Consider the following 25,057-nt stretch of genomic DNA (forward strand, 5'->3'; position numbering starts at 1 on the left):
CTTTCTTTAACTGCAAGTTTATATAATTTAATTTTTGATAATGTCCCCATCCCTCCTAAGCACTATTCCTGAGGGTGTGTTCAGTCTAGAACGTTCAGGAGAGGACTCTGATTAGCAATTAACTTTGCTCTATCCTCATGAATCTGCTTGGCTTTGCCACAGTGGTCTTTGGCTCTGATTCCCAAACCACCACACTCAGTACACACATGCACACCCAACCTTCCCCAGAAACAGTAGCTCTGCAGGCCCATCAGAGGTCCTGGGAGATCTGAGCGGGAGTGCTGCGATGTTGCTATTATTCAAGGAAAGATCACAGCTTCAGCAAAGACACCCAGACCCCTGTTCACTTTCTCAGGCTTGGGAAACCTCTCCCCACCTCCTCTGATGGGCCACTTCCTCCCTCCCAAGCCTGGGAGCCCTGCACTCTGGAATAACCCAGTCCCATGTCTCCTAGAGCCCGGCCTCGGTAAACAAAAGCCCTGGCTGAGGGATGTCTTGTGGTGCCTGGCAACCTCAGCTTTTGGCCTTAACAGCCTCAGTCCCCACCCTCCAGGCAAAAAGGAGGAAACCTACCCACCTCGAGGCGACCAAAATGCAAATTACAACCTCTGCCTTGTAGTCAGACCACTGTGCTGGCAACAACCAGCTGAGGCACTGAACGAATCAAAAGGAAGAGTTGATGATACAAAAGAAGAGATTCTAGCTAGACTTCAAGAGAGACCTCCTGACCTGCCTGGAGGGAATTAAACACAGACACTGTGAGGGTAAGAGTCTCCCCTCCGGGCTGCCCCAGCAACCACTCAAAGCTGACACGGGCTTCCAAGCTCACATAACATCCTCTGATGGCTCCCTATCAACGCAGGATGAAGTCAGATTAACAACTGAGTGCCTGGGCGCTGGGTGGCTCAGTCCATTAAGCATCCAACTCTTGGTTTTGGCTCAGGTCGTGGTCTCCCATTTTGTGAGTTTGAGCCCCGAATCGGGCTCTGCACTGACAGTGCAAATGTCTCCTCTTTGGGAAACCTTCCCTGCCTCTCCAAGGCCGTTGGTGAAACTGAAGACCCCTGGGGCAAGACTTATACTGTATCTCATCTGCATATTTTGTATACCTTCCTATCTCATAAATGGGGCAGGAATTCAGTCAAGACTTTATTTTATTTATATTGAAAACTTTTTTTTTAAATTTTTTTTTTTAACATTTATTTTTGAGACAGAGAGAGACAGAGCATGAACGGGGGAGGGGCAGAGAGAGAGGGAGACACAGAATCGGAAGCAGGCTCCAGGCTCTGAGCCATCAGCCCAGAGCCCGACGCGGGGCTCGAACTCGCGGACCGCGAGATCGTGATCTGAGCTGAAGTTGGACGCTTAACCGACTGAGCCACCCAGGCGCCCCATATATTGAGAACTTCTGTGGCAATCTCTGTGCTAGGGGAACACAGAGGACACAGGATGCAATATACAGTCCAGTTTGGTCAGAAGAATGAATGAATGGAAGCTGATACAAATGGTAGTGTTGGGGTTTGAGAGTGATATTTACAACCCTTCCACCAAGTTCAAACCAACCGAGTGGTGTCCACTTAGGCCAGTTGAGACAGTAGGATGGAGAGCCAAATGAGCTTTATTGCTAGTTGCTCATATTTGGACATAAGCTCAAATACTTTCCCCTCCCACGTCTGGACCTCAGGAAGAACCACCCAAGGGGGAGTCTGGGCCAGCAGGACAGACATACCTACCCAGTCCTTGGGCTAATTAACGCTGAGAGTGGGATCAGAGAGGTGGATCTGCAGACCTGCCTTTAGAAATCTGATTCAAGCGCTGGCCTGTATTCACCACGTAAAGGACAGAAATAGGAGGGTCTGAAAAGGGAGGGGAGCCCAGGTCTTATTTGCCTGTCGAAGCTTCTCTCCGCCTCAACCATCCCACAGAATATTCCTTCTCCTCAGGGAGGAGCAAGTGATTGAGAAGGGGAACGGTAAGGAGAAGCTCTCTGCAGTCTCTCTTATAAGGGAGATTTATGAAGGCTCCACCACCATGACCTAATCACCTCCCAAAGGCCTCACTTCCAGATACTAGCACCTTGGGGATTAGGTTTCAACATATGAATGGAGGGGGCACATTCAATCTGTAGCAGCAGGTATGAAGGCCCCACCCCCATACCAACTGAGTCAGAATTTCCAGGAAATGCAGCCTAGACTTGTACATTAAATAAAATAAAAATCCCTAGTTGATTTAATGTCAACTAGGTGGAGAACCTCTGATTTACAGGAGTCAGCCTTGGAAACAGGAGGATGGGGGCCTTTGTTGGTGATTCTCAAACTTGTCTGCATGTTGGAACCACCTGTGGAAACTTCAAAACTCATGATGCCTGTGTCCCACCTCCAAAGATTGTGTTTACTTGGCCTGGGATGTGGTCTGGGTGTTGGAAGTTTTAAAATATCCTGAGAAGATTCCAATGTGCAGACAAGTTTGGGAAACACTGGACCAGAATATTCCCTGATGGTAGATCCTAGCCAACTGGCTAAGGACTAACCATCTGCTTAAGCTCAGCCATGAAGGGTTTCCTTTTGCCAATGATCAACAGGAAAACAAGCAACTGTTCTCCTGACCAGAGTATTTGGTTTGGTTCTTCTGCAGAGATGGAGGTGACGTTTCTTTGCCTGGTCTGAACAGTAGCAAAGATAACTGTTCCTCTTTTCCACAGGCGGCCCTTCAAGCTTAGAGGGTCACACACTGGTGCTGGTCTCAGTTTCTTCTGTTTTCCCTTCCCAGCTTCCTTCTTGCCCTGAGAGCCTCTTGTATACAATAGAAAGCTCCAACAGCTTCTCTCTGTTAGTCATGACTCCAGTTTAGAACCCAACTCAAACCAATTCATGTTTTGGTTCATGCATGGAAAAGTCCAGAGGCGCTAACTTCAGAGATGGCTAAATTCAAAGGCTCAACTGGTATAGCCAGTTCCAACTGGAATATGATGTAGGAAGCAAAGGCAAAAGAAAAACAAATTGGGGCCCCTGGGTGGCTCAGTCGGTTAAGCGTCCGACTTCGGCTCAGGTCATGATCTCACGGTCCGTGAGTTCAAGCCCCGCGTCGGGCTCTGTGCTGACAGCTCAGAGCCTGGAGCCTGTTCCAGATTCTGTGTCTCCCTCTCTCTCTGCCCCTCCCCTGTTCATGCTCTGTCTCTCTGTCTCAAAAATAAATAAACATTTAAAAAAATTAAAAAAAAAGAAAAACAAATTAAATTTCATTACAACTTACAGTCTATTGATGAGTTCTTTAAAAATTTTTTTTATGTTTATTTATTTTTGAGAGTGTCAGTGGAGGGAGGGGCAGAGAGAGAAGGAGACACGGGATCTGAAGCAGGCTCCAAGCTCAGAGCAGTCAGCACAGAGCCTGACGCAGGGATTGATCTCAAGAACCATGAGATCATGATCTGAGCCGAAGTCGGAAGCTTAACCAACTGACCCACCAGGCGCCCCACAGGTCCTTGAGACAGGCAGAGTGACCTTCCTCTGGGAACTCAGCTGCCTCGACGATGACACTTTGCTAAGGGCAAAAAGCAATCTTAACCTTATCTCAGCCTCCAGGATCCTGTAAGTCTCCTTTAATACATAAAAATTCCTTTGGAAACTTCTTTATCTCTACCTCCCAAGTACACATTAGCAATCATCCTCCAAGCATATGGCCCACTGATATACATCTGAAGGGTCTCATGACTAAGATTTTATTAGACAGTGATAAATAACCTTTTCCTAACAACAGCTAGCCCCCTCAAGGTCCTGGAAACCTTCTGAAATTCCTTAGAGACTTAGGCCATCCCTAACCCCCTCCCAACCTGAAAGTATGTAATCAGTTATCCGTCATAACCCCAGTGCAGCTCTTTCTGCCCAGGGGTCCTGTCCCTGTGTTTTAATAAAGCCACTTTTTTTTTTTTTTTTTTTTACCAAAGATGTTTCAAGAATTCTTTCTTGGCTGTTAGCTCCGAACCCCGCCATTTTCACATCAGAATTTGTCTTTCTCAACTCATGACTCTGCTTTCCAATTGTGTTGGCTTCATTCTCAGGAAGGCTCTCTCCAAATCCTGGTGAAGATGACATTAACAAGTCCAGGCTGCTCCTCTTCTGGTTTAGCAATCCCAGAAAAAAAAGAGGGCTCTTTTCTCAGGGTTCCAGCATGGGTGTCAGGCTGATGTTAATTCCCTCTGTTAGCCTGGTTTGAGCCACCCGCCAATCATTGTGGCCAAAGGAATGAAATGTGCTGATCAACCAGAGTCACCTGCTCATCTTGGAGTCAGAGTGGGGGTGGGAAGGCTTCTCAGAGGATTATCAGAGTGCTCTTACCAGAGGAGGAGGAATGGAAGGGGGCTGAGCAGCCACAGCAACTGATAGTCACTCTATTTGCTCCCAGGTTAGGAGGAGATGTACAGAAATCACAACAACGTAAGACAGAATTTGACAAATGCAGAGTAGGTGTTGGGGGACTCTTGATGGAGAGGGACTAGAACCGATGAGATAAAGCCTTTGATAGGTGGGGCCATTGGGAAAGAAGGGGATGAGCCCTCACAAGGAGGCAGGAAGTCCGGAGGATGGTCAAGACAAGCACGCATGACTGGAATGCTGGGTTGAAAGCTGAGGCTGGTGAGGACATGGGGGCCAGATGGGGGAAGACCTTGGGCTTGCCCTTCATCCCAATGTCAATGGACAGCCTCTGAAAGTGAAAGTGAAGCTGAAAAGACAGTTGGGAGATTAGACCACGTGGGGCCTTGTAGACCACATTGAGGATTTAGGGTTTGATCCTGAAAGCACTGAAGCCGGAGAACAATACAATGAGGGTCGGGCTTGAGAGACAGCTTTCTGACTACCTTCTGGAGCAGGGCCTGGATGGAGAGTAGGAGGAGGCAGGAGGCAGGGAGGCCAGGGAAGAGCTTTTAATCAGAGCCAACACTTATTTACTCCTTACTCTGGCCCAGATACTATTCTAATCACTTCTCAGGTGTTGGGACATGTCAAGGCTTGGAACGGGGTGGCAGGGGATTTAAAAGATGTTTTGGGGGCAGAATACACTGGACTTTGATGCCATATGGTGGATGAGGTAGAAAGAGAAAGCCAGGATTCCTCTAAGATTTTGAACCTGGGCGATCAGAATGTTAGAGGATACCCTATAAGACACAGAAAGAAGAACCAAGAAAAGTCCATAGGCATATACTGCTGCCAATTCTGTGCCTAGACGGCTGCTGGCCTCTAGGAAGACAAAGAACAAGCTCATTGTTGCCTTCTGGGAGATGGCTCTCTGCTGGAGACACAGGCATGTAATGGATGATTCCACTATATTGTGCTGAGTGTGGGCAGACTTGTACAAGCAGAGTAGGAAGGAGGCAGTAACAGCACTTCCATTCACACAGTTGCTCCAACTGGAAAAGGAGACTTGAATTCTCCCTCCCTCTCTCATTCAGTCAATCATCAAGACCAGTAGGTTTGATTTCCAAAATATCTTTTATTTTTTTTTAAGAGAGAGAGAGCACGAGTTGGGGAAAGGGGCAGAGGGAGAGAGAGAATCCTAAGCAGGCTCCAACCTCAACAGAGCCCCACATGGGGCTTGATCCCATGACCCTGGGATCATGACCTGAGCCAAAATCAAGAGTCAGACGTCAACTGACTGAGCCACCAAGGCACCCCTTCTAAATATCTTTTTTTTTTTTTACAGTGTTATGATTTTATTCATAAAACACAGAAATAGTAAAAAAATTTACAATATTAAAAGTCAAGATAATTATCAGTTTTGAGAGAAAGATTACAGTGGTGACTAAGAGGTACCATGAAGATACAAAGTTTCTGCAGCATAGGTAATTCCCTCTTTTTTTTTTTTTATTTTTTATCTCTTTATTTTTATTTTTTTAATATATGAGATTTACTGTCAAATTGGTTTCCATACAACACCCAGTGCTCATCCCAAAAGATGCCCTCTTCAATACCCATCACCCACCCTCCCCTCCCTCCCACCCCCCATCAACCTTCAGTTTGTTCTCAGTTTTTAAGAATCTCTTATGCTTTGGCTCTCTCCCACTCTAACCTCTTTTTTTTTTTCTCCCCTTCCCCTCCCCCATGGGTTTCTGTTAAGTTTCTCAGGATCCACAAAAAATTCCCTCTTTTTTTTTTAAATTTATTTTTTAATTTACATTCAAGTTAGTTAGCATATAGTGCAATAATGATTTCAGGAGTAGATTCTAGTGATTCATCCCCTACGTGTAACACCCAGTACTTATCCCAACAATTGTCTTCCTTAATGCCCCTTCCCCATTTATCCCATCACCCCACCCACAACTCCTCTAGCAACCCTCAGTTTGTTCTTTGTATTTAAGAGTCTCTTATGGGGGTGCCTGGGTGGCTCAGTCAGTTAAGCATCCGACTTCAGCTCAGGTCCTGACCTCACAGTTCGTGAGCTTGAGCCCTGCATCAGGCTCTGTAATGACAGTTCAGAGCCTGGCGCCTGCTTCAGATTCTGTGTCTCCCTCCTTCACTACCCCTCCCCCATTCTCTCTCTCTTTTTCAAAAATAAATAAACATTAAAAAAATTTAAAAAAAGTCTCTTATGTTTTGTTCCTCTCCTTGTTTTTATATTATTTTTGCTTCCCTTCCCTTATGTTCATGTTTTGTATCTTAAATTCCTCATATGAGTGAAGTCATATATTTGTCTTTCTCTGACTAATTTCGCTTAGCATAATACCCTCTAGTCCCATCCACGTAGTTACAAACGGCAAAATTTCATTCTTCTTGATTGTCGAGTAATACTCCATTGCATGTATATACCACATCTTCTCTATCCATTCATCCGTCTATTGACATTTGGGCTCTTTCCATACTTTGGCCATTGTTGATGGCACTGCTATAAACACTGGGGTGCATGTGCCCCTTTGAAACAGCATACCTGCATCCCTTGGATAAATATCTAGTAGTGCAATTGCTCGGTTGTAGGGTAGTTCCATTCTTAATTTTTTGAGGAACCTCCATACTGTTTTCCAGAGGGGCTGCACCAGTTTGCATTCCCACCAGCAGTGCAAAAGAGACCCTCTTTCTTTGCATCCTCACCAACATCTGTTTTTGCCTGAGTTGTTAATTTTAGCCATTCCGAATAGTTGTGAAGTTGTATCTCGTTGTGGTTTTAATTTGTATTTCCCTGATGATGAGTAATGTTGAGTGTTTTTTCATGCGTCAGTTTGCCATCTGGATGTCTTCTTTGGAGAAGTGTCTATTTATGTCTTTTGCCCATTTCTTCACTGGATTATTTGTTTTCTCAGTGTTGAGTTTGAAAAGTTCTTTCTAGGGGCGCCTGGGTGGCTCAGTCGGTTAAGCAGCCGACTTCGGCTCAGGTCATGATCTCACGGTCCGTGAGTTCAAGCCCCGCGTCGGGCTCTGTGCTGACAGCTCAGAGCCTGGAGCCTGTTTCAGATTCTGTGTCTCCCTCTCTCTGACCCTCCCCTGTTCATGCTCTGTCTCTCTCTGTCTCAAAAACAAATAAACGTTAAAAAAAAAATTAAAAAAAAAGAAAAGTTCTTTATAGATTTTGGATACTAACCCTTTATCCAATATGTCATTTGCAAATATCTTTTCCCATTCTGTCTATTGCCTTTTAGTTTTACTGATTGTTTCCTTCGCTGTGCGGAAGCTTTTTATTTTGATGAGGTCCCAATAGTTCATTTTTGCTTTTGTTTCCCTTGCCTCTGAAGATGTGTTGAGTAAGAATTTGCTGCGGCCGAGGTCAAAGAGGTTTTTGCCTGCTTTCTCCTGTAGGGTTTTGATGGCTTTCTGTTTTACATTTAGGTCTTTCATCCATTTTGAGTTTATTTTTGTGTATGGTGTAAAAAAGTGGCCCAGGTTCATTTTTCTGCATGTCGCTGTCCAGTTTTCCCAGCACCATTTGCTGAAGAGACTATTTTTATTTCATTGGATATTTTTTCCTGCTTTGTCAAAGATTAGTTGGCCATACATTTGTGGGTCCATTTCTGGTTTCTCTATTCTGTTTCATTGATCTGAGTGTCTGTTTTAGTGTCAGTATCATACTGTCTTGATGATCACAGCTTTGTAATACATCATGAAGTCCTGTATTGTGATGCCTCCAGCTTTGGTTTTCTTTTTCAGCAGTGCTTTGGCTATTTGGGGTCTTTTCTGGTTCCATACAAATTTTGGGATTGTTTGTTCTAGCTCTGTGAAGAATGCTGGTGTTATTTTGATAGGGATTGTATTGAATATGTAGATTGTTTTGGGTAGTATCAACGTTGTAACAATATTTGTTCTTCCCCTCCTAAATATCTTTTGGGCATCTTTTGAATATGTTTACTTTTTCTTCATCCCCACTGAAAACACATTAGATCAAGACATTTTATCTTCTCGCTTGAACTACTGTAGTATGACTTCCTAATTGGTCTCTCCACTTTCATTCTGGTTTGCCCTAATCCATTCTCACACTGTGCCAGAATAATCCTTTACAGAAGGAAATCTGAATCCCTCCCCTGCTTATAAATCTCTCAATAGCTTCCCATTGCTCTCAGAATAAAATCCAATATCCTCAACGTGGCCAATCAGACCCAGCAGGATATGGCTGGTTAGGACCTCATCAGGCTTATTGTGTTTTAGTTCCTATTACACTCAGTGTGTAGGCCTAACAATATTTACGATGTGCCAAGTTCCTTCAGGTCACAGGGCTTTCCCACATGCCTTTCCTTTTGTCTGTAATGTGCTTCCCTAGTTCTTGGCCTGGTTGATTACAAGTTTATGAGTCACTTCCTCAGTGAAGCCTCCTCTGACCTTCTAGCCTAGGTCAGGATCTCTAGATTCCATGTCAGAATCAGCTTTTTCTAAAAGAAAAAGAAAAAAAAAAACAAGAATCAGCTTTTTCTATAAAGGGCAGATAATAAATATTTTAGGCTTTGCAGGTCACAGAATGTCAAAACTACTCAATTCTGTGTCATAACAGCCATAGATAATACATAATGAACTAATGAATGCTGAACTTTGAATTTCATATGTACTTTTCACATGTCACGAAATATTAGTCTTCTTTTGATTTTTTCCAACCATTTAAAAATGTAAAAACAGGGGCACCTGGGTGGCTCAGTTGGGTAAGCATCTGACCCTTGATTTCAGCTCAGGCCACAATCTTGAGGTTCATAAGTTTGAGCCCCGCATTCGGCTCTGTGCTGACAGTGTGGAGACTGCTTGGGACTCTCTCTCTCTCTGCCCCTCCCTTGGTCACACTTGCTCTCTCTCTCTCAAAATAAATGAATAATAAAAAAAAAAGAACTTAAAAAAATGTAAAAACAGTTCCTAGCTTCTGGCCATCCAAAAACAGGAGGAGGGCTAGAATTGGCTTGTAGCCTATCGTTTGCCAACCCCTGTTCTATGTTGTCAATGGCATATATCACATACTTTCCTGTGTTGCACTTATCACAGTGATAATTAATCATGCATGCAGTAGACTTTTTTTTTTTGCAATGGACTTAAAATTTTTTTTAATGTTTATTTATTTTGAGAGAGAGAGAGCACGCATGGACACATGCCAGAACTAGTGCAAGCAGGGGAGGGGTACAAAGAGAGAGAGAGAGGGAGACAGAGAATCCTAAGTAGGTTCCATGCTGCCAGTGCAAATCCCTATGCCAGGGTCGATCCCACGAACTGTGAGATCATGACCTGAGCTGAAACCAAGAGTCAGACTCCCTTTTTTTTTTTTTAAAGAAACTTGATGCAAGAATATTCTTTTGAATTTTTAAAATGCTTATTTATTTATTTTAAAATTATTTTTAATGTTCGTTTATTTTTGAGGGAGAGACAGAGCATGAGCAGGGGAAGGGCAGAGAGAGAGGGAATCTGAAGCAGGCTCCAGGTTCTGAGCTATCAGCATAGAGCCTGATGTGGGGCTTGAGCTTGCAGACCCATGAGATCATGACCTGAGCCGAAGTTGGATGCTTAACTGACTGAGCCACCCAGGTGCCCCAAATGTTTATTTTTTTAATTAAAAAAAACCTTTTTAAAATGTTTATTTATTTTTGAGACAGAGAGACAGAGCACAAGTAGGGGAGGGGCAGAGAGAGAGGGAGACACAGAATTGGAAGCAGGCTCCAGGCTCTGAGCTGTCAGCATAGAGTCAAATGTGAGGCTCAAACTCACAAGCTTCAACTCACGAGCTGTGAAACCATGCCCTGAGCCAAAGTCGGTAGCTTAATGGGCTGAGCCACCCAGGTGTCCCCAAATCCTTATTTATTTTTGAGAGAGAGAGAGCACAAACTAGGGAGGGGCGGGGGGGGGGGTGCAGAAAATTCGAAGCAGGCTCCGCGCTGTCAGCGCAGAGCCTGATACGGCTCTTGAAATCACGATTCATGAGATCGGCTCTTGATATCACGATTCATGAAATCATGACAGAGCTGAAGTCAGATGCTTAACTGACGGTGCCATCCAGGAGCCGCCCCCTCCCCCCAAATAATTTTTTTAAAATTAAGTAATCTCTAAGCTCAACATGGGGCTTGAACCTTGAGATCAAGAGTCACACGCTCTACCAACTGAGCTAGCCAGGGACCCCCAACAATAGATTTCTTAATGTTGTCTTTCCAGTTAGAAGTAAGCTCTGTGAAGGCATGGACCACATTTGTTTTGCTTATCATTTTCCTCCTGAGCTTCTAGTACAAGGCCTGACTCAAATGAATGCAGTGAAAAGATGTTCTTTAAATTTTTTTTTTTTTTTTTTAGTGTTTATTTTTGAGAGAGAGAAAGTGAGCAGGGGAGTGGCAGAGAGAGATGGGGGGGGTAGACCAGAGGATCCAAATCGGGCTCTGTGCTGGACAGCAGACAGCCTGACTCAGGGCTTGAACTCATGAACAATGAGATCATGACCTGAGCAGAAGTTGGATGCTTACCTGACTGACTCACCCAGGTGCCCCTAAAATGTTCTTTCATGAGAGGAGCTCAAAGCTTAGTGGAGAATACAGACACATAAACAATTAACTACACAATTAGGTAATGTATTGGAGGGAAAAAGAGTTCAGTCTTCAGCAGGATTAGTTTGAGATACCAAGGTATGGGGACTCCTACCCATCTGAAACAGACTGAGTTGATGCTAACATGCTAAGGGAGTAAAACGCACAGGAGAGATAGAAAACCACCCGAGTATGCCAGATCACTCAAGGAGCGAGGAGAGGCTGAATGAAAAGGGAGAAGGCTGGAACCGTGGGGTAAGTTTGGGGCCAGGGAACGGATAGAGGTGGGAGAGAGGTAAGAAGAGATCCAACAGAGTATTTCAGAAACCAAGGGGAACGACTATGCATTTTTGTATCCCTCTAATTTACCATTGTGTTCCTAGTATTTTGCACTGGGTATGGCATGTAACAGACACTCAGAAAATCTGTGAATTGAAAATTAAGTTGAATCAGAACCTTTCAAGAAACATTACACAACATGCAGGGAAGTGCTCAAAGAAGGAAGAAAGAGTAAGCAGCCTGGAAATACTGCTGCTGAGGTCAGTAAGGGTGAGGGCTGATGTGGCACGGTCTGAGAGTTGAGTTGAGGCTGGTGAACTTTCGTTGCAGAAAGAACAGTAGATTTCTTCAATATTTAGTCATGTTTATTTGCCCTGGGGTTGCAGAAATCCACCAAAACCGATCTCTGTTCTCAAAGAGCTCACAGTTTGGTGGGGGAGACAAACACAGGCCTTGATAATTATAGAATAAGGTGGGAGCACATATAGTGAGGAGCTTGTACACTTGGAAGGCTTCGTAGAAGAGTTGACATTTGAGCCAGTCTTTAAGGTTGGAGTTCACTAGTGCAGTAATTCTGGAGGAAACAAGCATGTGCGAAACCCTGATAAATGCAGTGGCTCTCAAGCTTGTAGGTGCATAAGAATCACTGGAGAGTTGCTTATAACACAGATTCCAAGCCTATATAATTCCTGGGAAACTTCTGTTTTAATAGGTGAGTGGCATCCATTTTAACAAGCTTCACGGGACTACTCTTCTAGAAAATCTCTTTCTGTGCTCCCACAGTCATAGGCCGGGGTGGGGGAGTGGGGGTAGGGGATGCGGGAGATGAGGCCGGACGGAGCTTGACCCATCGGGCTCCTGGGGTTCCCATAGAGGTCACGCTATCACAATAAAAACAGCTCCATTTTGAGTCACGCTGCTTTCAGGGTACAAGCCGCTTTCATGTGCTTTACTTGTCGGACTCTCGCAGCAACTCTGCGGGATAGAAATTACCCGTCTCGTATCATAAGGGAGGAAACCAAGGCTCACTGAGGGGAGGCGATGTGCTCAAGGTCACAAAACGAGAGGTAGCAGGGAAGAGACGGAAAGCCTGGCGACCAAATTCCCAGCTCAGAGTCTCCACCACAACGAAGGCAGGCCGCGAGTGGGTGGGGCTCAGGCCCTCCCTTCAGGCTGGTTCCAAAATGGTGGGGGTAGTGGCGTCAGCAACGCCCCCGCCCCTTCCGTCCACCTCCCTCCTTCTTCCCCAGGCCACCCAGGCGGGGGGAGGGGATGGAACGGAGCAACCCACGTGACTGCCGACAACCTGGCGCGTGACGCAAAGCGGCGGGCCCAACGCTCGCCTTGCCTGGTGGGAAACGTAGTTAAGCCGGCCGGCAAGTTGGCGAGGAGGGGCCAGCCTAGCACTACATTTCCCAGGAGGCAGCGGGACGACGCCGCAGCTACCGCCGTCGGAGAGCGGGGACGCGGGGCGCGCTGTCGGGCGGGGGCGAGGTTCGGGCCGGTTGTGCCGTTGCGAGGTTGCAGCTGCGATCGCTGCGGTGGCCCAGGTGAGTGAGGGCCTCTGATGGTGATTAGGGCAGCTCCGCCAGCTCCAGTCTTTTTGGTTTTTGTCTTTTCTCCGCGGCGGCTGGGTCAGGGTCCCCGGCAGGCCCGGCGCGGAGCCGCTTCCCCGCGCCTACCCCCAGGCCTCTGAGCGGGCCCCACTCTCTCGGCTCCTCCCCCTCCCCGCCCTTCAGGGCTTCCCCTCGCTTCGGCCTAGCTCCCGACGCTTTAGTCCTCCTTTTCTCGAGAGCAGCTCGTACTTCTTTTTTTTCCTCCTCGTAAGCTGTGAGGGAGAGGCTTCCACATCCTTCGTCTCTCCCTTTGGCCGTAGGAACCCCATTATTTGGATTTTTTCTTTTCCCCGAACTCTTTGAGTGCAACCCAGCCCCCCTCCCCCTCCCCTCGGTCTCCATTGGCCTGGTTCTGCCTTCTCCTAGGGCGCATGTGGCTGGCCCTCAGTAAATGTTAGTCCTTCTTTTTTGCCTTGCGGCCAGAGGAGGCATAGTCCAAATTTATCTGCTGCGGGAACATTTGTGCGCCCACTTTTATTTCAGTCTCTTGGGGTGGAGGTGAAGCCGATATGCATTCCAGTGGTAATTGGCGTGTGTTCTGCTTGTAGAAGGCAATTTTCTTTGCCTCCCTTAGCACTTCAGCAACTTTTATCAGCTATTCTCATTGCTTTTCTAAATCTTAGGGGTGGAGCTTGGCAGAAGCTGGCGAGTAGCGCTGGTGCCCAGAAGTTCGAAGCCATCAATGGTAGTAGGGTGTTTACGGAGGGATTGTTAATTGGATTGAAGGAGAAGCCTCAGTATGGTAGAGCCTGGCGGGCGAGAGCCAACGAAGCTTCTGGTGGCAGCATAACAGATGGACTCTGGAGCCAGCTTTCGTGGGTTCAAATTTTGGTTCTGTTAGCTTTTTATTTTAGGTCAAGGGGCTTCCCTTCCAGGTGCCTCAGTTTCCTTATCTGCAAAATAGCGGTAAGTAACGGGGTTATTTTATAGAGTTCTTGTGAAGATTAAATGAGATTAAATTGAAAACCGCTTAGCTCATTACCTGGCATGTATTAAACGCCATTATTATTATCCTCATCGCTTACAGGATTTCCAGTCTGGGCCCAGAGTGGAAAGGCATGTGTCACACTATCATTTTCCTTTCCTTTCAGATGGCCCTCCCCTTTTTTGTTTATGCAACTATTGTCCGTTAGGTTATCTGGACAGCTTGAGGTGTCCAACAGTAGCCTGTTGAAGTCAGAAGTGGTTCCTGCCATGAAAAACTTCTGGAGCAAATGGGGCTTAGTTTGCTCTTTCTTGGGAATTCTGCTTTGTGAACTCCTAGTGCACAGACTTTAGCAATACCGAAACCAAGTTTATTCTGTAGCCAGTCAGGCTTGATTGCATCTTGTAATAGGTGAATTCAGGTTTTCATAAAACACTGTTTAATAATCGTTATGTCCAATATAGGCTTATTTTTTTGTTCTTTAAACCTTTTGGTAGCAGTGAAAGGTCTCCGGTTTTGAGGACTGATGTTTTTAGTCTGCAGATGAAGTACAGTCCAGTTTTAGTGGTGGTGTAGAAGAACTACAGCAAAAATAGTTCTTTAGCATATTTCATTAGCATTGCCACCACATACAGATACTTTTTGAATTTGATTCAGCCATTGAAATCATGGATTATAAAAAGAGTGAGTGTCCTGTACTGAGAGATTGCAGGGAGGAAGCTTGGAATATTTCTGAGATTAGCACAGATTAGTGCTGAGATGGAAGAAGATGAGGCTGCCTGAGAGGGAGCGGAGGCAGATGATTAATTTTATTTATTTCTTTGGATAGTCTCAACCACTGAGAATCTTAAGATGCTAGGCTGTTTCTCTTGGGCACGTTGACATCCTGAGTTGAAGGAAGTGTGGTTAATGCTCGTCTCTCAGATATTAGATTTTGATGGATTGCTTCACATGGTCATTCTGTAAACATCTAAGATTGATTCAGTAAATAGTGCCTGAGGACGTACCATCTACTGGCTCCTGTGCTAGGCTCTGGGAGTACAGGGACATGTGAGACAAAGGGGTTTTGCTTTTGGAGAACTGCCAGTATAGTGGGGGAAAGATATAGCAGGTAAGCAAATAAATGACAAATTGAGAAAAGTAATGTGGAGATCCCTAGCAGGGGACTCTTTGCTAACAAGGGAGACCTAAGGGTGGTCAGAGAAGTTCTTTTGGGTGAGAGTGAGGAGCCAGTTTTGTAGGAGAGAGCATTTCTAGGTGGACGTAACAGCAAGTGCTGAAACTTGAAGGTGAAAATTTAGTGTGCTTTCAGAACTGAAAAGAGGCTGAAAGTAGTTGACACAGAGTAGTTACTGAACAGATGGACAGTAAGGTTGTTTGTGGAAGCCATCAAAGCTTTCTGATTTATATTTTAAAATCACTTTTGTAGAGGTGTGGAAGATGGATTATGGGGGATAACATTTAAGAGGCTGTTGTATTGGTCCAGGCTGGACATGGCAGTTGCTTAAGTAGAGGGATAGAATAGAGATGTATTGGTGGGAAGAAGGGAGAGTTTGGAGACGGTGTAGGTTTAATGTTTAAAACAGGCCATTCTTTTCTTTTTTTTTTTTTTTTAAATTTTTTTTTTCAACGTTTTTTATTTATTTTTGGGACAGAGAGAGACAGAGCATGAACGGGGGAGGGGCAGAGAGAGAGGGAGACACAGAATCGGAAACAGGCTCCAGGCTCCGAGCCATCAGCCCAGAGCCTGACGCGGGGCTCGAACTCACAGACCGCGAGATCGTGACCTGGCTGAAGTCGGACGCTTAACCGACTGCGCCACCCAGGCGCCCCCAGGCCATTCTTTTCTATTTTTTTTTTTTTTTAAGTTTATTTATTTTGAGAGAGAGAGAGCAGTGCTGGGGAGGAGCAGAGAGAGGGAATCCCAAGCCAGCTCCGCACCATCAGCACAGAGACTGATGTGGGGCTTGAACCCACGAACCATGAGATCATGACCTGAGCTGGAACCAAGTGTCAGATGCTTAACTGACTGAGCCGCCCAGGCGCCCCAGAACAGGCCATTCTTAATCCGTGGTCCATGTACTGTAGGGGGCCCCTGAACTCCGTAAAATTTTTGTGGGGGAGTGTATTTCCTCAAAGTTCAATATGTTCCATCTTATTCATTAGTTTCAGTGTTTAAGAACCACTGTTCTAGAGTCTGTTATGCTGGTTTATAACCCATAAAAAAGTAATTGCCCATGGGTTACCAAGAGAGTTTAGAGTCACGGGTACCCTTTTCTAAAAGATTGATTTTCTTCAAGAATTTTTTAATTTTTTTTTTAAAGTAATCTCTGTACGCCACGTCAGGCTCAAACTGAAAATGCTGAGATCAAGAGTCGCCCCGAGAACTGAGCCAGCCAGGTGCCCCATTTTTTAGTCTTTTATGGGAACTTTTTTTTTTTTTTTTTTTTTTAATGTTTATTCATTTAGGGAGGGAAAGAGAGAGAGCTCAAACAGGGGAGAGGCAGAGAGAGGGAGGGCGGGAGAGCATCCCAAACAGGTTCCGCTCTGTCAGTGCAGAGCCCAGTGAACACGGGGCTCGAACTCAGAACTGTGAGATCATGACCTTAGCCAAGATCAAGAACTGGACTGAACCATTCAGGTACCCCAGGAACTTTTTTCTTAAATCAAAGTTAAATGTGCCATAGGAGTCATCTTTTAGTTTCTTTTTGTTCGCAAGGTACCGGCTGATGCACATACTGAGGAAGCTGAACATTAGTGAGCTCGGTTTCATGAAAACCCATTTCCTAATTTTCCTTCCACTGGAAGAAATAGTTCTTATTTTAGTGGTAGAAATGCAGAGTAAGATTTTCTTCTTGCTTTCCTTCAGCAATTAGGGGCTTTAGACGTATATTCATATTTTTTTGTAGTGTGTTTTGACATGCCAGCATGTTATTGGAAGCATAGGGTGTATTTTCTACCCCAGAGTTAGAGCTCTACCACTGAGAGAAGCATGTGTTTTTCTTTATATGGCAGAGGTTGAAAACTGAAAGCTTATGGACTAAATCCAATCTCCAGATGTGTTTTGATTGGCTCACACAGTATTGTAAATTTGAATTTGTTGTCAACATTAAAAAACCAAGGAGATTTTATGTAAAAATTTGGATTCAGTGTGCTTTTGAAAAATCTCTTCTGGCAGTGTGTTTCTGCTTTGCAGCAGCCATCTTCTCTGGTTGGGCATGTCCTCTCCAGTTTGTCGTAGCCCTCTCCACAGCCTGACATGTATCCCTGACACGGAGCAGAGTGTCACTTGGTATTATTTTACACCTTTATATTACTTGTTTGTTTGTAGGCATTTTAATTTGTTCTGGATATATGATATAGGTCTCTACTGCCTGCACTGGAAGTCCTTTTGCTGTCTTAACATTGTATCACCATTAAAAATTGTTTTCTGGGGGCGACTGGGTGGGTCAGTTGGTTGAGCATCTGACTTCACCTCAGGTCATGATCTTGCGGTTTGTGGGTTCAAGCCCCGAATTGGGCTCTGTGCTGACAACTCAGCCTGGAGCCTGCTGTGGATTCTGTGTTTCTCTCTGTCTCTCTGCCCCTCCCCTGCTCGTGCTCTGTCTCTCAAAAATAAATAACCATTAAAAAAAATGAAAGAATTGTTTTCCGTATTGGTGCCTTTTTTTTTTTTGGACAGTGAGGGAGATAAAATTCAGAACATTGTATTATTTTGTTTCCAAACTCAGAAACCCAAGGGCTTTTAGAAAGCATAAAGGCATTGATCTGACCCCTGCCCATTTATTATTACTGTTATTACTATTATTATTTATATATTTATTTAGAGACAGTGGGAACAGGGGAGGGCCAGAGAGAGAGAGAGAGACGTGCATACACACACACAGTCTGAAGCAGGCTCCAGGCTCTGAGCTGTTAGCACAGAGCCTGATGTGGGGCTTGAACAACCACGAACCACAAGATCATGACCTGAGCTGAAGTCAGATGTTCAACCAACTGAGCCACCCAGGTGCCCCCAGGGTCCTCATTTTTGTTCTGCCTGATTTGGTTTTTAGCATCTGGAATGTTGTAACTGCATAGCTGGGCCTGTTTCAGAACACAGAAGAAGACCAAGCAAAGAGAAGTTGCTGAATGTCTAATTAGAAGACTTTAGACTCTTATCCTCAGGGATAAGAACCAAAGTTGTATGTGTTTTTAATATGCCTGTGTGAAGTCCTTTGCTATCAATTTCTGTGTGTAGGTTTTTTTGGGGGGGGGTAATAACTCAGTTTTTCTTTTCTATTTTAATAGGGCAAGATATGGGGTGCCTGGGTGGCTCAATCGGTTGAGCATCCAACTTTGGCTCAGGTCACAATCTTGCAGCCTGTGGGTTCGAGCACCGCATTGGGCTCTGTGCTGACAGCTCAGAACCTGGAGCCTTTGGGTTCTGTGTCTCCCTCTCTTTCTGACCCTTCCCTGCTTGCACTGTCTTTCTCAAAAAATGAATAAACATTAAAAAAAAAAATTTGTTTTCGAAAGCCATTCTGTAAAGTCTATTCTGTAAAACTGAGTTAACTGTATAAGTTGTGATAATGATGGCTTTTCTTGAATTTTTGTAAGTTTAGTCAAGTATAGATTGGACGGGAGATTTTAAAGTACCATTTGGAGGGGTGCCTGGGTGGCTCAGTCAGTTGAGCATCTGACTCCTGATCTCAGCTCAGGTCTTAATCTCAGGGTTGTGAGTTCAAGCTCTGCATTGAACTTCAAATACTGTTTGGAGTAAGGAGGGTGCCTCAGGAAAAAGCATTTCTGCATTGTTAATTTTTTACTCTGGGGTTCTGCTTAACATTACATTTTTATCTATTTAAACATTTTTTCTTTAAATTTATTATTTTAAGTCCATATCCAATGTCGGGCTCGAACTCATGACCCTGAGATTAAGAGTCGCATGCTCTTCTGACTGAGCCAGCCAGGCTCCCCAACATTTCATTTTTAAAAATCAAAACAACATTGATTCCCTAACTCCTCCCCCTGCCCTATGGTTTAGTTAAGCAAGGCACAACCTGTAAAACCCTTGGTGGGGGCAGGTAGTTGTCTTCAGTTTTATTTCCTCTGCTTATAGATAGGTGATTATTGAAAAAAATAACATTGCAGAAATTTGTAATATAGAAAAATAAGTTTCTTGTGTATAATGCTAGCTCTTTAGGCCAGTGTAAGCAGTTTGGGTATATAGAAGAGATTTCCGTTCTCATTTGTTGTACTTGTGATTTTTTTTTTCCACCCTTTGATGCCGGTTAAAAGGTATTTCTGAATAGTAAAGGTAGACAGGAAGGAACCAAGGAGGAAGTAGAGATGAACCTCTTTGGTTTATTATGAAAGCTGAATACTTAAAACATTGTTTTAGAAGGACTTAAAGTGCAAAAGTGTATTTGTGATATTCTTGTTTTCTTGGAAAATTTGGGTGATAGTGTTGATTCTTGGGTTAATGTTTTTCCTTTGTTCATAGCATAGATTTTAGCTTGCCTGTTCTCTCCCTTTGTTTCAGGATTATTTGTCACATAAGTTTTTGCTGGACATTTTACTATTAGCAAGTACAAGTTGTTTGACCATTCAGCCAGCCATATTAGGTGATTAAAGTGACCTTGAATGTAGTGCCATATTGAATGACTATAGAATGAGGAAGAGAATATTTTCATTTGTTGGCTTGTTCTCTTCCTTTTTTGCTCTGGAGGCTACTTAGTGTTGGAGGATACATCTAACATGAAAGTAGTTATAGTTATTTATTTATTCTTGAGAAAGAAAGAGGGCATGCCAGGGGCAGAGAGAGAGAGAGAGAGAGAGAGAGAGAGAGAATCCCAAGCAGGCCCAGCCCAGTGGGAGCTGACACAGGGCTTAATCTCACTGTAGCAAGATGATGACCTGAGCTGAAGTCAGATGTTTAAACGACTGAACCACCTAAGTGCCCCATGAAAGTAGTTTGATGAAAGTAGTTTGATAGGTTGTTTTTTGTTTGTTTGTTTGTTTTTTTGTATTTTCAGCAAAACATTTTCTGTTGTGGTGTTAGTAGAGTGCGCTCATAGAGGTACATGATCTTTGGTACCTAGAGGCCTTAGTTATTAGATGCAAGGGATGAGAAATGGAAGTCCTTTTTTTGTTTATTTTTTATTTTTATTTAAAAATTTTTTAAGTTTATTTATTTTGAGAAGGAGAATGGGAGAGATTGAGAGAGAGAGAGAGAGAGAGAGAGAATGAATCCCAAGCAGGCTCTACACCATCAGTGCAGAGCCTGATGCAGGGGCTCAAACTCACTGAACTGTGAGGTTGTGGCCTGAGCCAAACCAAGAATTGGACTCTTAACTGACTGAGCCACCCAGGTGCCCCCCCCCCCCCACCTTTTTTTTAAACTGGGACTCTGGGGCAAGTTGCTTATCTTTTTAGAGTATCTGTTCAATTTCAAATGGAGATAGAAATCTTAGTTTCCCATTTTTTCCACATCCTTGTCAACACTTATTTTCTGTTTGTTTGTTTGTTTTAAATGGTAGGCATTAAAACCCGTTATGTTGGCTATCATGTGCTTGTGGCTATTTGTGTATCTTAGAAGAAATGTTTATTCAAGTCTTTTGACTATTTCTCATCTTAACATTTTTGAAGCATTTTTTTATGGTAATTTTTTTTTTTTTTTTTTACGTTTATTTACTTTTGAGACAGAGAGACAGAGGATGAACGGGGGAGGGTCAGAGAGAGAGAGAGGGAGACACAGAATCTGAAACAGGCTTCAGGCTCTGAGCTGTCAGCACAGAGCCCGACACAGGGCTCGAACTCACGGACCGTGAGATCATGACCTGAGCCGAAGTTGGACGCTTAACGGACTGAGCCACCCAGGCGCCTCCCCCCCCCCTTTTTTTTTTTTTTAATTAAGTGGGCTTCATGCCCAACTTGGGGCTTGACCTCACAACTCTGAAATCAGGAGTAGCATGCTCCACTGACTGAGCCAGCCAGGCGCCCCACATTTTTGAAGCATTTTGAAGTCAGTTTCAGATGTCAGTACATTTCACATCTAAACACTTCAACATGCATATTGTTAGCTAGAGTTCAGTATTTGCTTTTGGATTCCCTTTTAGCAGGGAAAGAAGGAAAGGGAGGTAAAATATACACACTGAAGTATGACCATCTTTGTAAGTGCTTGAATGGAGAGGTTTTGGGTGCCATTTCTTAACTGGAGTAGTTCACTTTTCCTCTGATTTAATGATGATGTTTGTCTTGAGTTGGATTTTTGCCAGATTAGTATTGTGACCATATAATTTATCAATTTGAAGCAGGACACCATTGAGAGAGAATGCTATTAATATGATGGGACAACAGGTGTAAAATGTTTTTAGCAATCTTAGATGTAAACTCAATCTAAATACTAAAGCACATTTATAGGTTGAGTTTTTTTTCAAAAGTAAATGTTTATTTAAGCACTTTACATGCCTTATGTCATTTAAACCTATATTTTAGGAGGTTAGTAAAGAACTTTTTGTTTTACAGATGACGCTGAGGCCCAAGGAAAGAGAGAGGATTTGAATCTAGGTGTGGCTCTAACCCTCCCCTCCTAGGCACTGTGCTATACTGCTCAGAGTAGTGGTCTAGGGAGTAGATTGGTCACTAAATTAAGACAGGGTCCTCAGATAATAAAATGTCTCCATTTTGTTATTGTCATGTTTATTAGATCTAAAGTTAAAATATTTAACTTTTATTCAGAAATAACGGGCTTGAATTCAGCTGACAGACTTTGTGGTTCACTGCTGCAGATAGAATGACAGAAGATGTATTTGAGAATTGACCATATTTGCTTAGCTTTTTGTATCTTTTAAAAAAGTGTTTATTTTGGGGGTGGGGGGAGAGCACGAGCTGGGGAGGGGCAGAGAGAGAGGGAGGGAGGGAGAATCCCAAGCAGGCTCCCCTCTGTCAGTGCAGAGCCCTTTGTGGGGCTCAGTCTCATGAACCATGAGATCATGACCTGAGCCAAAATCAAGAGTTGGACACTTAACCGACTGAACCACCCAGGTGCCCCATATCTTTTCATTTTTAAAATGAAAATATACCTTTCTTTGAGAGAATTAAACAGTATGTATGTTTGACATTAATATAAAGAATATGTGAAAAATTGTACAGTTTAATATCTTATGAAACTTAACATAATCACATATTGTCATTTATTATTAAATAGTTTGGATGTGTAAAAGTGAAAACCCTGTCTCACACAAGTTTAGGCACAAATGGAACCAAAGCCCTCTAGTCTTGTGCTGTTTTCACAGTTGAATAAAACAGTGTTAGTTGGGCACACTAGAAATTCTCACATGTAGTTTTTTTTTTTAAGATTTTAAGTAATCTCTACATCCAATGTGGGGCTCGATCTCAAAACCTCAAGATCAAGAGTTGTGTGCTCTATTGACTGAGCCAGCCAGGCACCCGTCATATGTAGTTGTTTGAAACTCCATTTGAATTTGAGTTTAGCCATTTCAGTGAATAATCTCAGTAAATGGTTGGACTCTTGGCTCAGTAGCAGTGGATCTGAAATTTATTGGATGAGTGATACATAAGAGTGTCATTTAACTGTTGCAAATGCTTTGCCATAGCAGTTATGATCATTTCTTGTTTTGTTTTATGTTATTTTTAAATAGTCTCTACCCCCAAGGTGGGGATTCCAACTCACAACCCAGAGATTGAGTTGCACGCTCCACCGTCTGAGGCAACCAGATGCCCTGAACATCTCTTGATAATTTTTGAACATCTCTTTCAGAGAAGGAAACCTAATGAAAAAATTTTTTAATGTTTATTTTTGAGAGAGAGAGCATGATTGGGGGAGGGGCAGAGAGAGAGGGGGACACAGAATCCAAAGTAGGCTCCAGGCTCTGAGCAGTCCACACAGAGCCTGACGTGGGACCTGAACCCACGAACCGTGAGATCATGACCTGAGCTGAAGTTGGAAGCTTAACCAACTGAGCCACCCAGGCGCCCCTTAATGAAATTTTTTTAATGAATTTTTTAACATGGTTAACTCAAAGTGCTAACTTCCTGATAAAATCTGATACCCACACTCATCATAAATGAGGTATTTGAGTATGTGAACCATAAATGTAAATAAAGATAAGTTAGCTAATTTCAAAGTAGTCAACTGAATTATTGCTGTGGTTATTCGGAAATTAGGATTTTATGTGCTAGTCAAAAGTATACATGAGCTGTAGCTTTACGTACAGTATGTTATTCCAGCTGGAATTTTGACTTTACCCTTCTCACCTCATCTTATTCTGGTAACTAATCTGAGAGTTGCCAACAAGGAATAGAGGGCACTTTCTCAGGAGAGGATCTTTGGTTTCCTTGTTGGGTATTAAGTATCACTGCAGAGCTATAGGAATATACAGGCTTTGTATTCTGCCTTTATTCCTTTTAGTGAATAAGAAACCATTGTTCAAATATATAAATCCTGGATACACTTTTTGATGTTTGTCTCTTTATCATAAAGCATTATGTTTGCAAAACTAAGATTTTCTTAGAGTAACTCTTGAGCAATCTTAGTTTCCTGTTGAAAATATTTAAAACTTTTTCTTGACTACATTTCTTGTTACACGTTATATAGCAATTAGTGTAATTTTTTTTTCCCCCTCACCCAGCAGTCTGTGCCTGAATTGGACCTGATGTGGAGTTAGGCAACATCCTAGGGATTTAGCCTGATCTCTGCTTTTCATTGTACAGCTGTTTGTGTATCAGCATAGTTTTTTGGAGATGATTCTGAAAACAATTACCTTTAAGGATTTGTTTTGTTTTTTGGCAATTATGTAAACACGTTGCTGGGGAAAAAGCCCCTCCCTTCCAATTTTGTGTTTTCTTCAAACTGCCTTTTTAGAATACAGTGTGCTATGTGGTTTACATTCATCGGTTCATTTAATTCTTATGATAGATTGTAAGATTAGTGTACAGTATTTATTTTTTAGAGCTGAGGAAACTTAGATTATACACCTTGCTCAAGCCTGCAACGAAGTGGAGTCAGGATGCTAATTCAGGTTAGTTGTGTGTTTGCAACATGACTTTACCATTCTGCCTGTATTCAACAGATATCTTCATGTGCTTGTCCTTCGATGTGGAGTTGTTTCTTTTTTTTTTTATTAAAAAATTTTTTTTTGTTTATTTTTTGAGTCAGAGAAGATACAGAGTGTGAGTGGGGGAGGGGCAGAGAGAGAGGGAGACACAGAATAGGAAGCAGGCTCCAGGCTCTGAGCTGTCAGTACAGAGCCTGACGTAGGGCTCGAACCTAAGAATGGTGAGATCATGACCTGAGCTGAAGTCAGGCGCTTAACTGACTGAGCCACCCAGGTGTCCCTATGTGGAGTTGTTTCTTTGATGTGACCTTAAGAGCACTGCTTTATGAATCTTATTTCAAGCTTTAGAAGTGTTTGCAAAAATCTGTGTTTGGCCAGGAAGTTTGTGAGATATGTGGGAATACTTGTACTTCTCTGTCACTATCCTAGAGAATCTTTTTTTCCTCTAGAGACTGGGAAAGGGAGTGAATCTAAAAGGAGCACAACCAGTGTTCAGTGTTGTATAAACCTTTTCTTCATGCTTAAAAAAAAAGCCTGCAATATGAAGGTAACCAAAAGAGTACAAAGAATAATACAAGTAGTACCTGTATATTTAAGAGATCAATTTAATTAAGAACTAAAGCTCTGCTACCACAACTGAATCTTCTAGGAATGTTCTCTCTCAACCTTGCTTCTGATTTTGGTGTTTATGATACTTGTGTGTTTTTCTAGACTTTTACTAAACATGCATGGTTTCCTAAACAAAATACCGTATTTTTTTTTTTGCGTGGTTTTAAGTTTCATGTCAGTTTTTTAATTTTTTATTAAAAAAATTTTTTTAAATGTGTATTTATTTTTGAGAGAGCGAGTGAGCAAGCATGAGTAGGGGAGGGGCAGAGAGAGAGACACACAGAATCTGAAGCAGGCTCCAGGCTCTGAGCTGTCAGCACAGAGTCCGATGCGGGGTTCGAAATCATGAACCACGAGATCATGCTCTAGTAGGACATTCAATTCGACTGAGCCACTCGGGTGCCCCTGTGGCTTAAGGTTCTTTAACAGGTAAATGGCTAGCATCATGATGTGAAAGGATTGGGACACTGAAGACCAAGGGCTTTTTCTTTTTCTTTCCTTTTTTTTTTAAGTGGGCTTCATACCTGGTATGGAGCCCAATGTGGGGCTTTGAATTCATGACCCTGAGATCAAGAGTTGGACACTTACTGACTGAGCCACCTAGGTGCCC

At 43.3% G+C, this 25,057-nt stretch overlaps 1 protein-coding gene across 2 annotated transcripts in view; it reads left to right on the top strand.

Moving 5' to 3' along the window:
• Positions 1–12,662: 12,662 nt before the first annotated feature.
• The window catches only part of THRAP3 (thyroid hormone receptor associated protein 3), a 75,116-nt gene continuing 62,721 nt past the window's right edge, over positions 12,663–25,057 (top strand). For both annotated transcript variants that reach the window (XM_042953171.1, XM_042953172.1), the window contains exon 1: positions 12,663–12,786. The gene's annotated coding sequence lies outside the window, so the exon portion shown is untranslated. The remainder of the gene's footprint in view (positions 12,787–25,057) is intronic.

The sequence above is a fragment of the Panthera leo genome, chromosome C1 (assembly GCF_018350215.1).
Source record: "Panthera leo isolate Ple1 chromosome C1, P.leo_Ple1_pat1.1, whole genome shotgun sequence".
Classification (NCBI taxonomy): domain Eukaryota; kingdom Metazoa; phylum Chordata; class Mammalia; order Carnivora; family Felidae; genus Panthera; species Panthera leo.